The following is a 12,789-nucleotide window of genomic DNA, read 5'->3' as shown; positions in this document are numbered from 1 at the left end:
AAACCCTACCTAGAATAAGCAATCACCAGATTGTCACAAAGCAGCTATCAATATTGCTCCTCTACAAAACCACCTCCTATAATCACATAATCATACCATTACCATCTAATACAATATTATACTCCCAAAACTCCCCAAATTACCCAATTAGGGTTTTAAACAAAATCAAAGAAAAGGTACAAAAACAATACAAGGATCTTACCCACGACACAACGAACTCAACGGCGTAAAGAACACGACGATCCGACAACCTTAGCTCTTGAGATTTGATAGAAACGCGAAGATGAAAGTAACGTAACTTGTTTTCTCTCTTGAAAGGTTTTTAGAAAAGATAAAAGTTATGAAGAAACTGACGAAAAGCTTTAAATATCAATCATGCGTTGCTAACAAAACCCGACTAAAATATCCCGCAGAACCGAGTTACTCGATCGAGTAAGTCACTTACTCGATCGAGTACCCTTCAGCAAAACACTGTTTCGTAAACCTAACATACTTACTCGACAGAGTAAGCCCCACTCGATAGAGTACCCAAAGACATAGAAAACCGTAGTATTACAGTCTTCCCTCCTTAAAAAGAACTTCGTCCCCGAGTTCAACCCATACACAAAAAAAACACATGCTAACTCAAATACGACACAACAACGCAACTAAAAACTCAAAATAAAACTCCCAACCAAAACTCAAACCGACTCAAAGAAACTACTAACTGTACCAAAACTAACCTAACCCATATCAAAACCTTATGCGATCACCTCCTACCCCCCTAAAAGAAAAATATGGTTACGTCCCCGTAATCACACATACCTGATAAAAAAGAGACGGATACCGCTCCCTCATAGCCTCTTCCGCCTCCCAAATAGCTTACTCAACCTCATGATTAGACCATAGGACCTTAAGCAACACCGTTTTCCCGGACCTAGTTTTCCGAACCTTCCGATCAAGAATCTGTTTTGGCACCTCAAGATAAGACAAGGACTCGTCCAACTCTATGTTCTACACCTCTAGCACATGTGAAGGATCGCTCACATACTTCCGTAACTCAGACACATGAAACACATTATGCACACGATCCAAAGCCGCTGGTGTTAGTTATTTAGACCAAATTAATACTCATTTTACGATATCAAAATTACAAGTTAATTTTTGTGGTCTAAATCTACATGCATGCAAAGAAAAGTATTAAAGAGATGGTATAAAACCATCTTAAGATAAAAATTCCTTACATTGTTATAAGGCAAAATGGGCACAACTCAAGGACTCCTTCCTTGAAATTGTTCTTGAGCTAATGCAATAAGGATGATCCTCCAACACCTTAATTACCAAAGTAGGTAATCTCCTAAGGTGGCACCCAAGATTAACCCAAAATACTACTAAAATACTAACTAGGTAAATGTAGTAGTAACCTTGTTTATTTGTATTTTTGATGTACTAATTATATTATTACTTTGATAATATTATTAGTTTATTTTATATGTGTTTTAAATGTTTTAAGATGAACAAAATAAGAAGAAAAATGGTCTTTAAAAACTCCAAGTGAGCCTTCCAAAACAACAAGAAAAGACCAATTTTTCCAACAACAAAAAATGGTGGAGTTTGGTGGTATTTATAGGCAATTTGGGGGGGGGGGGGAATTATGAGTGGAAAATGCCACTAAATGAACACTTGTAATGCCCTAAAAAATAGTCCATATGGACCATTTTGGGTCCATTTCGATTTTCGACATTTGCCCCACAAATGCTTATAAGTCTTATATTTAATTATCTTACATAATTAAATATTAATTTTATTATTTAACATTTAAATAATACAAATTAACTACCAATGACTACTTAATTATTAAGTGGTCATAAGACTATTTTATCAACATACAATGTGTCAATATTATCCCACTTAGCTAATTTTACAACCTTTTGGAAAATTAAATAGCTAATTAATTCCACCTCAAAACATATACACATATCGTATAAAATTAATTAATTAACTATTAATTAATAAATTCTAATCATTTATTATTTAAACATCACATAATTAAATACTAAATCTCCTTGTCTCGAGTTCGTAACCCGTCATCAAATAATACATTTATGTGACTAACTAAAAGTCAAATAATATAAGGAATTAATTATCTCGTATCTCATACAAATAATTAATTTATTCTATTTGGGCGTCATCCTATAGGTGTGACCTAAAGAGATCAGCTGATCACCGCCGTCACACGACAGCAATGTCAAACTCTAGTCAACTAATCATTACCGATTAACGATGACCAGCTGACAAATAAATAAATAAATCCCTGATATTCCTTTTACGAGATTTAATATGTAAACGCACTCATTATGGAGGACACTACTCCAACAGCTGGTAACGCTAACCGGTAAGCAACCTCTCCCGCGCGATCCAAAATCTCATATGGTCCGATGAACTTCTGGCTCAGCTTCCCTTTTACCGAACCTCATAACCCCATACATAGGAGACACTTTCAGAAGAACCTTGTCCTCAACCGGAAACTCTATGTCACGGCGATGTAGGTCTGCATAACTCTATTGTCGATCCTGGGCCACTTTCATCTTTTGCCTAATCACCTTAACATGTTCTATCATCTCCCGTACCATTCTGTGGTCCTAAAACCACTGCCTCAGCTCTATCATCCCAGCAAATCGGACTCCTACACCTCCTCCTATACAAAGCCTCAAATGGTGCCATCCCAATACTCGTGTGATAGCTGTTGTTATAAGAAAACTCAGCCAGATCCAACCTATCCTCCCAGCTACCACCAAACTCCATTACACAAGTTCTCAACATATCCTCCAAGGTCTTGATAGTCCTCTCTGTCTGCCTATCTGTTGCAGGATGAAAAGCAGTACTCACATTCAAGGTAGTTCCCATCATCCCCTGTAACTCTTCCCAAAATCGAGAAATAAACCTCGCATCCCGATTTGATACAATGTCCTTAGGGACTCCATGTAACATATGTTTCCATTAGCCAACTGAACCTTACTCCAAGTATCTTTCATAGGAATAAAGTGAGCTGACTTAGTCAAACAGTCAACTATCACCCAAATCATGTTGTTACCCTGCTGGCTCCTCGATAAACCCACTATAAAGTCCATAGAGATAGATTCCCATTTCCACTCAGGTACCTCAAGAGACTGAATCTTACCTTGTGGTCGTCGTTGCTCTCCTTTAACTCCCTGACATGTGAAACATCGAGCTACAAATTCAACTGTTTCCCTCTTCATCCCAGGCCACCAGAAAGTCTTCTTCAAATCTTTATACAACTTGTCAGCACCTAGATGTACTGAATACGGTGTGCAATGAGCCTATGTCATGATTATCTTTCTCAACTCCTCATCATTTGGAACACACCATCTCCCATCAAACCGAACACTCCCATCTGTATGAATAGAGAAGCGTGACACTGTCCCTTTCTCTACTCCAGCTCTCAACTCCTCAATCTTAGGATCAAGAGCCTGCTTCCTGCGAATATCATCATAAAGGTATGGCTCCATGGTCAAGTCTCCTCTAGCATCCCCTTTTGTATCACATGTATCCTCATCTTGCCCACGTCATCTCTCAATCTCATCAAGGACATAGTTGTGCATAGAGAATGCACACTCTTTCTACTCAAGGCATCAGCAACCACGTTTACTTTCCCTTCATAGAATATGATATCCATGTCATAGTTCTCTATCAGCTCCATCCATCTCCTATGTCTCATGTTCAGCTCCTTTTGAGTAAAGATATACTTGAGACTCTTGTGATCTGAAAACACTTTAAATGTCGCTCTATAAAGATAGTGCCTCAAAATCTTGAGAGCAAACACACCTGCTCCTAATTCTAGATCATGTGTCAGGTAGTTCTCCTCATAAGGCTTCAATTTCCTAGAAGCATAGGCAATTACTTTCCCATTCTACATCAACACACATCCTAACCCATTTTTTGAAGCATCTGTATATACCTCAAAGTTCTCACACCCTTCAGGTAAAGCTAAGACTGGAGCTGTGGTCAAATGCTCCTTTAATGTTTGGAACACCGTCTCACAACTTTCATCCCAACGATACATGTTCTCTTTCCTCATCAACGTTGTCATAAGTCTGGCAATATTTAAAAAGTCTTTCACAAACCGACGATAGTACTCTGCCAAACCCAAGAAACTCCTGATCTTTGCCACATTCTTTGGTGCTACCCACCTAGTTACTGCCTCTATCTTTGCCAGATCCACAGCTACACCATTCTTGGAAATCACATGCCCTAGAAAGGCAACTGCCTCGAGCCAGAACTCACACTTAGACAACTTTGCATACAGCTGATTGTCATGCAAAGTCTACAACACCAACCTCTAGTGCTCCTCATGCTCCTCTTTAGTCTTGAAAAAGACTAAGATATCATCTATGAACACCACCAGAAACCGATCCAAAAACTGACTGAAGACTCGGTTTATCAAATCCATAAGCACTGCAGGTGCATTAGATAACCCAAACAGCATCGCCACGTACTCATAGTGACCATACCTCGATATAAATGCTGTCTTTGGTATGTCCTCATCCCGAATCCTCACCTGATGGTAACCTGATCTCAAATCAATCTTGGAAAAGACTCATGCCCTACTCAACTGGTCAAACAGGTCATCTATCCTTGGCAAAGGATACTTGTTCTTTACTGTAACCCTATTCAGCTCTCTGTAGTCTATGCATAACCTCAAACTCCCATCTTTCTTCTTCACAAACAGAACTGGTGCTCCCCACGGCGATACACTAGGTCAATGTATCCCTTATTAATCAAATCATTCAGCTCTTTCTTCAACTCCTCCAACTCCTTAGGACCCATACGGTACGGGGCCTTGGTCTCGTCCCTGGTTTCAGCTCCACATTGAAATCTATCTCCCTCTTTAGTGGCACACCTGGTATCTCCTCCGGAAAAACATCTAGAAAATCTTCCACCACTGGTATCTGATCAGTTGTCGAACTCGCCTTACTATGGTCTCTCACATGGCATAGAATCAAAGGACACCCCTTCCTTAGATAAGACTTCAATGTCACCTCTGCAATTACTTTGACTTTGGGTTTGACAACAAACCCACGATAAGACACACTAACTCCCTTAGGACCTCTCAAAGAGACTCTCTTTTGGTGACAATCTATTCTAGCCTTATACTTACCCAGCCAATCCATATCAACTATCATCTCAAAAATCAATCATAGGAAACTCTAACAAATCCACTGGAAGGTTAACCTGCCCAACTATCATAGATACACCCTTACATAACCTCCCAAAATATACATACTCGCCCGACGGTATAAAAACCTCATCTTTTACAGACTCAAACTCTCTTAAACCCAAAAGCTTAGCATGACTCGACGATACAAAAGAGTGTGACGCCCCTGAATCAAACAAAACAAATGTAAAAACACCTTTAACAAGAATCGTACCCGTGATTACGTGAGCATCATCCTCAGCAGCTTTCTTGTCCATCATGAATAACTTGCCACTAGTCTTTTGTCCATCTCCCTGGACAGTACTACCTAGATATGACAAACAGATCAGGTCGTGTCGTGTTTGTGCTCGTGTCAACTTTGAACGGGTCATCACCACCCCAACCCTAACCCGACCCATTTACATGAACGAGTCATTTGTCTCAATCCTAACCCAACTCATTTAATTTTTCCATATTCCAACCCGACCTTTTTAACCCGTTTATCTTTTAGCAGGTCTTTTTTAACACACTTAACCAATTTAACCCAATAAATTAATAAACTAAATTAAGCTTTATAGCCTTATCATCCGAAAAATAATGAATGAAATTGCATATTCTTAAGTTGTTTGTTTGAATTATTGATTCAGTCCAAATATATTATGACACTTTTAAATAAACGGGTTATTCGCGTCGGGTTCGTGTCAAAAGAGCTCAACCGTAACCCGACCTTATATTTCATGTCGTATCCATGTCGACTCAATTACTTAAATGGGTCACAAAGTCTTAACCCTAACCAGCTAACTTTGTGTCGGGTTCATGTCGTGTTTTCGTGTCATGTCAATAATTGCCACCTCTAGTACTAGCACTAGTAGACGGCTTGGCAGCCGACCCCTGGTTGTTGTTAGTTGCCAATTTCTGAAAAGAATTACCGTCATTGCGGTTAGATCCCCCATTGTTGTTACTCTGACCACCCTGATTGTTCCATGACCCAGCCGACCTGTTGCTAAAATAAATCTGAGACAAACCCTGAGAGAAACTCCCATGTGATGGCCTCTGAAAACTCCTTCCCACAACACTTATGGCCTATACCACCACAGTTGTAACGAGATATACCCCAGCTCCTTTGATTTCATGCCATGTGAGAGGCCATAGTAAAGTGAGTTCGACAGCTAATCTACCAGTGATGGGAGAGTTTCCAGATTTTTTTCCGGAGGAGATACCAGGTGTGCCACCAAAGAGGGAGATAGATTTCAGTGTGGAGCTGAAACCAGGGATGGGACCAAGGCCCCGTACCGCATGGGTTCTAAGGAGTTGGAGGAGCTGAAGAAAGAGCTGGATGATTTGATTGATAAAGAATACATTAGACCTAGAGTATCGTCGTGGGGAGCACCAGTTCTGTTTGTGAAGAAGAAAGACGGGAGTTTGAGATTATGCATAGACTACAGAGAGCTGAACAGGGTTACAGTAAAGAACAAGTATCCTTTGCCAAGGATAGATGATCTGTTTGAACAGTTGAGTAGGACAGGAGTCTCTTCCAAGATTGATTTGAGATCAGGTTACCATCAGGTGAGGATTCGGGACGAGGACATACCAAAGACAACTTTTACATCGAGGTATGGTCACTATGAGTACGTGGTGACACCGTTTGGGTTATCTAATGCACCTGAAGTGCTTATGGATTTGATGAACCGGGTCTTCAGTCAGTTTTTGGATCTGTTTGTGGTGGTGTTCATATATGATATCTTAGTCTATTCCAAGACTAAAGAGGCGCATGAGGAGCCCTTGAGGTTGGTGTTTCATACTTTGCATGACAATCAAATATATGAAAAGTTGTGTAAGTGTGAGTTCTGGCTCGAGGAAGTTGCATTTCTAGGGCATGTGATTTCCAAGAATGGTGTAGCTGTGGATCCTAAAAGATAGAGGCAAAGAATTAGGTGGGAAGCACCAAAGAATGTGGCAGAGATCAGGAGTTTCTTGGGTTTGGCAGAGTACTATCGTCGGTTTGTGAAAGACTTTTTAAAGATTGCCAGAGTTATGACAGCGTTCATGAGGAAAGAGAACAAGTATCGTTGGGATGAAAGTTGTGAGATGGTGTTCCAAACATTAAATGAGCGTTTAACCACAGCTCCAGTCTTAGCTTTACCTGAAGGGTGTGAGAACTTTGAGGTATATATAGATGCTTCAAAGAATGGGTTAGGATGTGTGTTGATGTAGAATGGAAAAGTAATTGTCCATGCTTCTAGGCAATTGAAGCCTTATGAGGAGAACTACCAGACACATGATCTAGAGTTAGGTGCAGGTGTGTTTGCTCTCAAGATTTGGAGGCACTATATTTATGGAGCGACATTTAAAGTGTTTTCAGATCACAAGAGTCTCAAGTATATCTTTACTCAAAATGAGTTGAACATGAGACAGAGGAGATGGATGAAGCTGATAGAGGACTATGACATGGATATCATATACCATGAAGGGAAAGCAAACATGGTTGCTGATGCGTTGTGATGCGTGCATTTTATATAGGTATTTCGTACTTCATTTGCACGCATTTATATGCATATTTAGTAGTGTTTAGCTACAAATGTCCCCCGAATTGTCTAATTTGGTTTCTCTTGTATTATTTGCAGGTATAAACCGAAAAGGAGCATAATCAAGCCTAAAACATGTCCCTATGCATGCATTTAGGAGATGAGTTGAGTCGGAGCTTGGAAACTACTAATTATGATGCGCAAAGAAGTAAGATGGCTAGGCGAGCAAAGGAAGAACTTCAAATTACTAGTGCCTACTTCGAAGAGCCATATCTCGAGTTATACAACTGATTTTCAGGTTATTCCAATTGGAAATAAAAGCTTGTCCTCTTAGCTTTCCAACACCACTGGAAACACTCTGTTTTCCCAAGTAACGAAGACATGGAAGCCGTTTGAAGTTCAGTGCGTGAAGCAGGAATTATGCGCTGGAAACTACTCGATCGAGTAGATAGTGTTCAACCGAGTAGTTTAAAGTCCTCGATCGAATAGCTTATTTTAGATAGTGTTCGATCGAGTAGGTTTTCTACTCGATCGAGAGGTTTTTCTATAATTTATTCGATCGAGAGGTTTTAAACCACTCGATCGAGTACTTTTCTATTTGCCGCAAGGTTTTAATATCGTTTAGGTTAATAATTGTCTTTCCTATAAATAGGAAAGACGTCATTAGGTCTAAACTCTCTCTTATCTCTCCTCTTTTCTCCTTTTTGCTCCCTTTTCTCTGGTGGAATGCTGCTTCTCTCTATTTTTCCGGATCTTAAGTTGTAATTCTCCCTTTACTCTCTTTACTCTCTTTAATTCTCTTTAATTTGCAATGTTTGTTTCTTCTTCATATCTTGTTCTTGCTTTGTTCATTACTATGCATAGCTAAATCTCCTTCTAGGATTTAGGGGATTCGATGATTTATTGTTAGTTTCTAATTACGTTACTGATCTTTCGTTCTTATCATGTCTTTGTTTTTAATCACTGCAATTAACTGTAAATAGCTACTTGAATCTATACACTTAGCTTAATTAATCTTGGTAAGCCTTAACCTAGACCGGAAGGTTGGAAGGGGTGAGACCTGCAGTGAACATTAGGATGCTTTAGTGAGGGCGGAAGCTAAGCTAATAGTATTTTAGGGTGAATTGAGACCGGAAGGAGATATTTACTGCCACCTAGACTGATACACGTGACCGATCTGTGACCTTAGCTGCAATTAACCGATATTCATTGATGACCCGACATTCCTAGTTCTCTTTCCCCTATCGTTAATACCTCTTATTCCTTTTTCTCATTTTAATCTCCCTTAGTTTAGTTCAAACAATTAAAAACCCCTAACTGTGACCGTAGATAGACCGAGTTGACAAGTAGATAATGACCGCCTCCCTGTGAAGATCGACCCTACTTACCGCTGACTTCTGTTAGTAGTACTTAGGTATTTATTTTTGGTACTGAAACGACGGTATCAAATTTTGGCGCCGTTGTCGGGGAGGCAACTATTTTATTTACTTGTTTAATTTTTGTCTGTCTTTAGCCTCAAGGGATTTATTCCTTGAGGCAGTTCTTATCTTTTTCCTTGAGTACTGTCTTTAGCCTCAAGGGATTTATTCAAGAGGAAAGCTTTCGATCGAGTACTATCTTTACTCGATCGAACATTTTGGCCATGGAGAGTAATGAAATGTCATCTTGGTTCGTTTTGGATGACGATTTTAAGGAGGACAATGGTTACGGTGAATCTTCCCTTTTCAAAGTCGAGATGGATGCCTTGGAGGCTGCGATATATGGGACAGAACCCACCAAGGAGGGGAATGAGAAGACAGCTGAGTTAGTAATTGTTCCTATCACGGAAGAGGTAATAGTTGTCAATCATTTTCTTGAGAATTGTGACAACGTTCTTGTTTGCCGCTTCTACCGCGCCATTAGTCTGTGGTCTATAAGGCGAAGAGTGGTGATGCCTAATTTTGTACTTGGCTAGCAATTGCTCCGTCTCAGCTTGGAAATGTGATCCGTTATCACTAATGATCTCATGTGGGCAACCGTATTGACATATGATGTTGTTTTGTATGAACTTTGCCACGTTTTTAGCCGTGAGACTAGTGTAGGAAGCCGCTTCTACCCATTTGGTGAAATAGTCAATTGCCACTAGGATGAAATAGTGACCTCCTGTTCCGGCTGGAGTTATCTTCCCGATTATGTCAATTCCCCAGGCAGAAAACGGCCAAGGAGATGTCATTGTGTAGAGCAATGAAGGAGGGACATGTTGTACATTCCCGAAGATTTGGCAATTGTGGCAATGTCTTACGTATTTGATGCAATCGGATTCCATTGTGGTCCAATAATACCCCAAACGTGTGATTTTCTTTGCCATCATGGGCTCACTCATGTGAGGACCGCATTCTCCATCGTGGACTTCTTCCATCACTTTCCGTGCCTGTGAATGATCAAGGCAACATAGGATTACGCCAAGAGGTGTTCTTTTGTATAACTCTCCTTGTATGAGAACGTATTGGGAAGCTAGTAGGCGTATAGCGCGTTGTCCCCTTTTGTCCATATCCGGTGGATAGGTACCGTTGAGCTTAAAGTTCAGGATTGCTTGGAACCAGGGTTCCTGTGCGATTTCCTCTTCATCGGTGATTTGATGGACATAAGCCGGCTCCGACCGTCGTTCGATGCATAAAGGCATTTCCACCATGTCATCTGGCATATTAATCAAAGATGCGAGTTTTGCAAGAGCATCCGCAAATTGATTTTCTTCCCGAGGTAGGTCTAGATAGGTCACGTGATCAAAGAATTGGGCCACTTGATCTATTCTAGCTTGATAAGGCGCTAGGCTTTCACTTCGAATTTTCCATGATCCTGTAACTTGATTGATGATCAGGGATGAGTCCCCATGTACTCGGAGGTTTTTAATGCCCAAGCTCACTGCCGCTTGTAGTCCAATGAGACAAGCTTCGTATTCTGCAGCATTATTTGTCATCTCGAAGTCGAGTTTGACAGAGATTGGTGTATGCTCGCCTTCAGGAGAAATGAGCAACACTCTTATTCCAAATCCTCTTAAGTTTGATGCTCCATCAAAGTAAAGGTCCCAGGAGTCTACATCAGTTTGGAGTATATCCTCGTCTGGAAATGACCAAGTGTCTATTGTTTGTGCATCATTGATGGGATTCTCTGCGAAGAATTCGGCAACGGCGCGCCCTTTTATAACTTTCAGGGGCACGTATTTGAGGTCGAACTCTGAGAGCATCAAAGTCCATCTGGCTAGGCGTCCGTTGAGGACGGGTTTTTCGAAGAGGTATTTGACTGGATCCATTTTGGAGTATATTTTGACCGAGTAGCTAAGCATGTAATGGCGTAGCTTCTTCGTTGCCCACACAAGAGCGAGGCATGTCTTTTCGAGTTGTGAGTATTTGCACTCGTACTCCAAGAACTTCTTACTAAGGTAGTAGATAGCCCTTTCTTCGCTTCCTACAGTTTGAGCTAGCATGGCACCCATGGCTGTTTTGGTTACTGTGAGATATAAACCAAGAGGTTGATCTCGTTGAGGTGGCATGAGCACTGGTGGTTTAGCCAATATATCCTTGATTCGATCAAATGTCTTTTGACAATCATCATCCCACATGGTGTGATCCGTTTTCTTGAGCTTCTTGAATATAGGCTCACAAATCATGGTGAGCTTCGATATGAATCGACTTATATATTGCACTTTTCCTAGGAATCCTCTGACTTCTTTTTCTGTTTGAGGTAGCGGCATTTCGATCAGAGCTTTGATTTTGGAAGGGTCTATTTCTATACCTCGTTGGCTAACGACGTATCCCAGGAGTTTGCCGGATGTTACTCTGAATGCGCACTTCTGAGGATTCAGCCTCATGTTGTACTTTCGTAGCTTTGCGAAAAATTTGCGAAGGTTCGCAATATGCCCTTCTCTATCCTTGGACTTGACAATCATGTCGTCTACGTATACCTCAACTTCCTTGTGCATCATGTCATGTAAGAGTGTAGTTGCGGTGCGTTGATATGTAGCTCCGACGTTGATTAACCCAAACGGCATTACCGTATAGCAATAGGTTCCCCATTGAGTGACGAAAGCAGTCTTATGCATGTCTTCTATGGCCATCTTGATTTGGTTATAACCCGCATACCCATCCATGAAGGATAGTAATGTGTGGTCTGCATTATTGTCCACCAATATGTCAATATGTGGTAGAGGGAAGTCATCCTTAGGACTTGCTTTGTTTAAGTCTCTAAAATCAACACAAACACGGATTCTCCCATCCTTTTTGGGTACAGGTACTATGTTGGCTACCCAGTCAGAATACTCGGAAACTTTGATGAACCCGGCTTTGAATTGCTTATCGACTTCTTCCTTAATCTTGAGAGCCCATTCCGTTCTCATTCGGTGAAGTTTCTGTTTTACAGGCTTGAAACCTGGCTTAATCAGAATTCTATGCTCGGCGATATCCCTGTCGATCCCTGGCATGTCTTTGTAGGACCTTGAGAAGACGTCTTTGAACTCGTGTAGGAGGTCTATGAAGTCGGCCCTTTCGGTAGAGCTCAAGGTAGTCCCTATCCTAAGTTCTTGGGGTTCTAGTTCGGTTCCTACATTCATGGGTTCGGTGTCCTCTATTACTGGTCCCCCTTCACCTTCCTGTAGTATTTCTTTGGCTACGTAGGGAGGTATTTCAATTGAGTCTGGGTCTTGGTCATCCTCAGTATCATCGTAAACAGAATTGCACTCAAGAAAACACAAAGAGTAAGCAGAACCTGATTTATTCATGTTTAAGTTTGAGAAAAGTTGAAACAAAGAAGCCATCTGATATGTGGTCAGTGGCGGTAAAGGGACAGTTGTTGGGACATTTCCCGATTTACTGTTACTACTCGAGGCTAAGCTAGGAGAAACAAAGGGAATGGGGATGACGACATGAGGAGACTCCCTAGTGACTTCTCTAGACTCTGATTCTGACTCCGACTCCGACTCCGACTCGAATTCATCGTCTTTTGGTTCTCCTTTGAACATCTCTCCTTCTACAGTGGTGAGCTTGAAGAGTCTTCCTTGATTGTTGGTCCACTTGATTGATTTTCTCCATCCTTTCT

Source organism: Silene latifolia, chromosome 6, assembly GCF_048544455.1.
Source record: "Silene latifolia isolate original U9 population chromosome 6, ASM4854445v1, whole genome shotgun sequence".
NCBI classification, from domain to species: Eukaryota; Viridiplantae; Streptophyta; class Magnoliopsida; order Caryophyllales; family Caryophyllaceae; genus Silene; species Silene latifolia.
Note: the sequence above shows the minus strand (reverse complement) of the source record.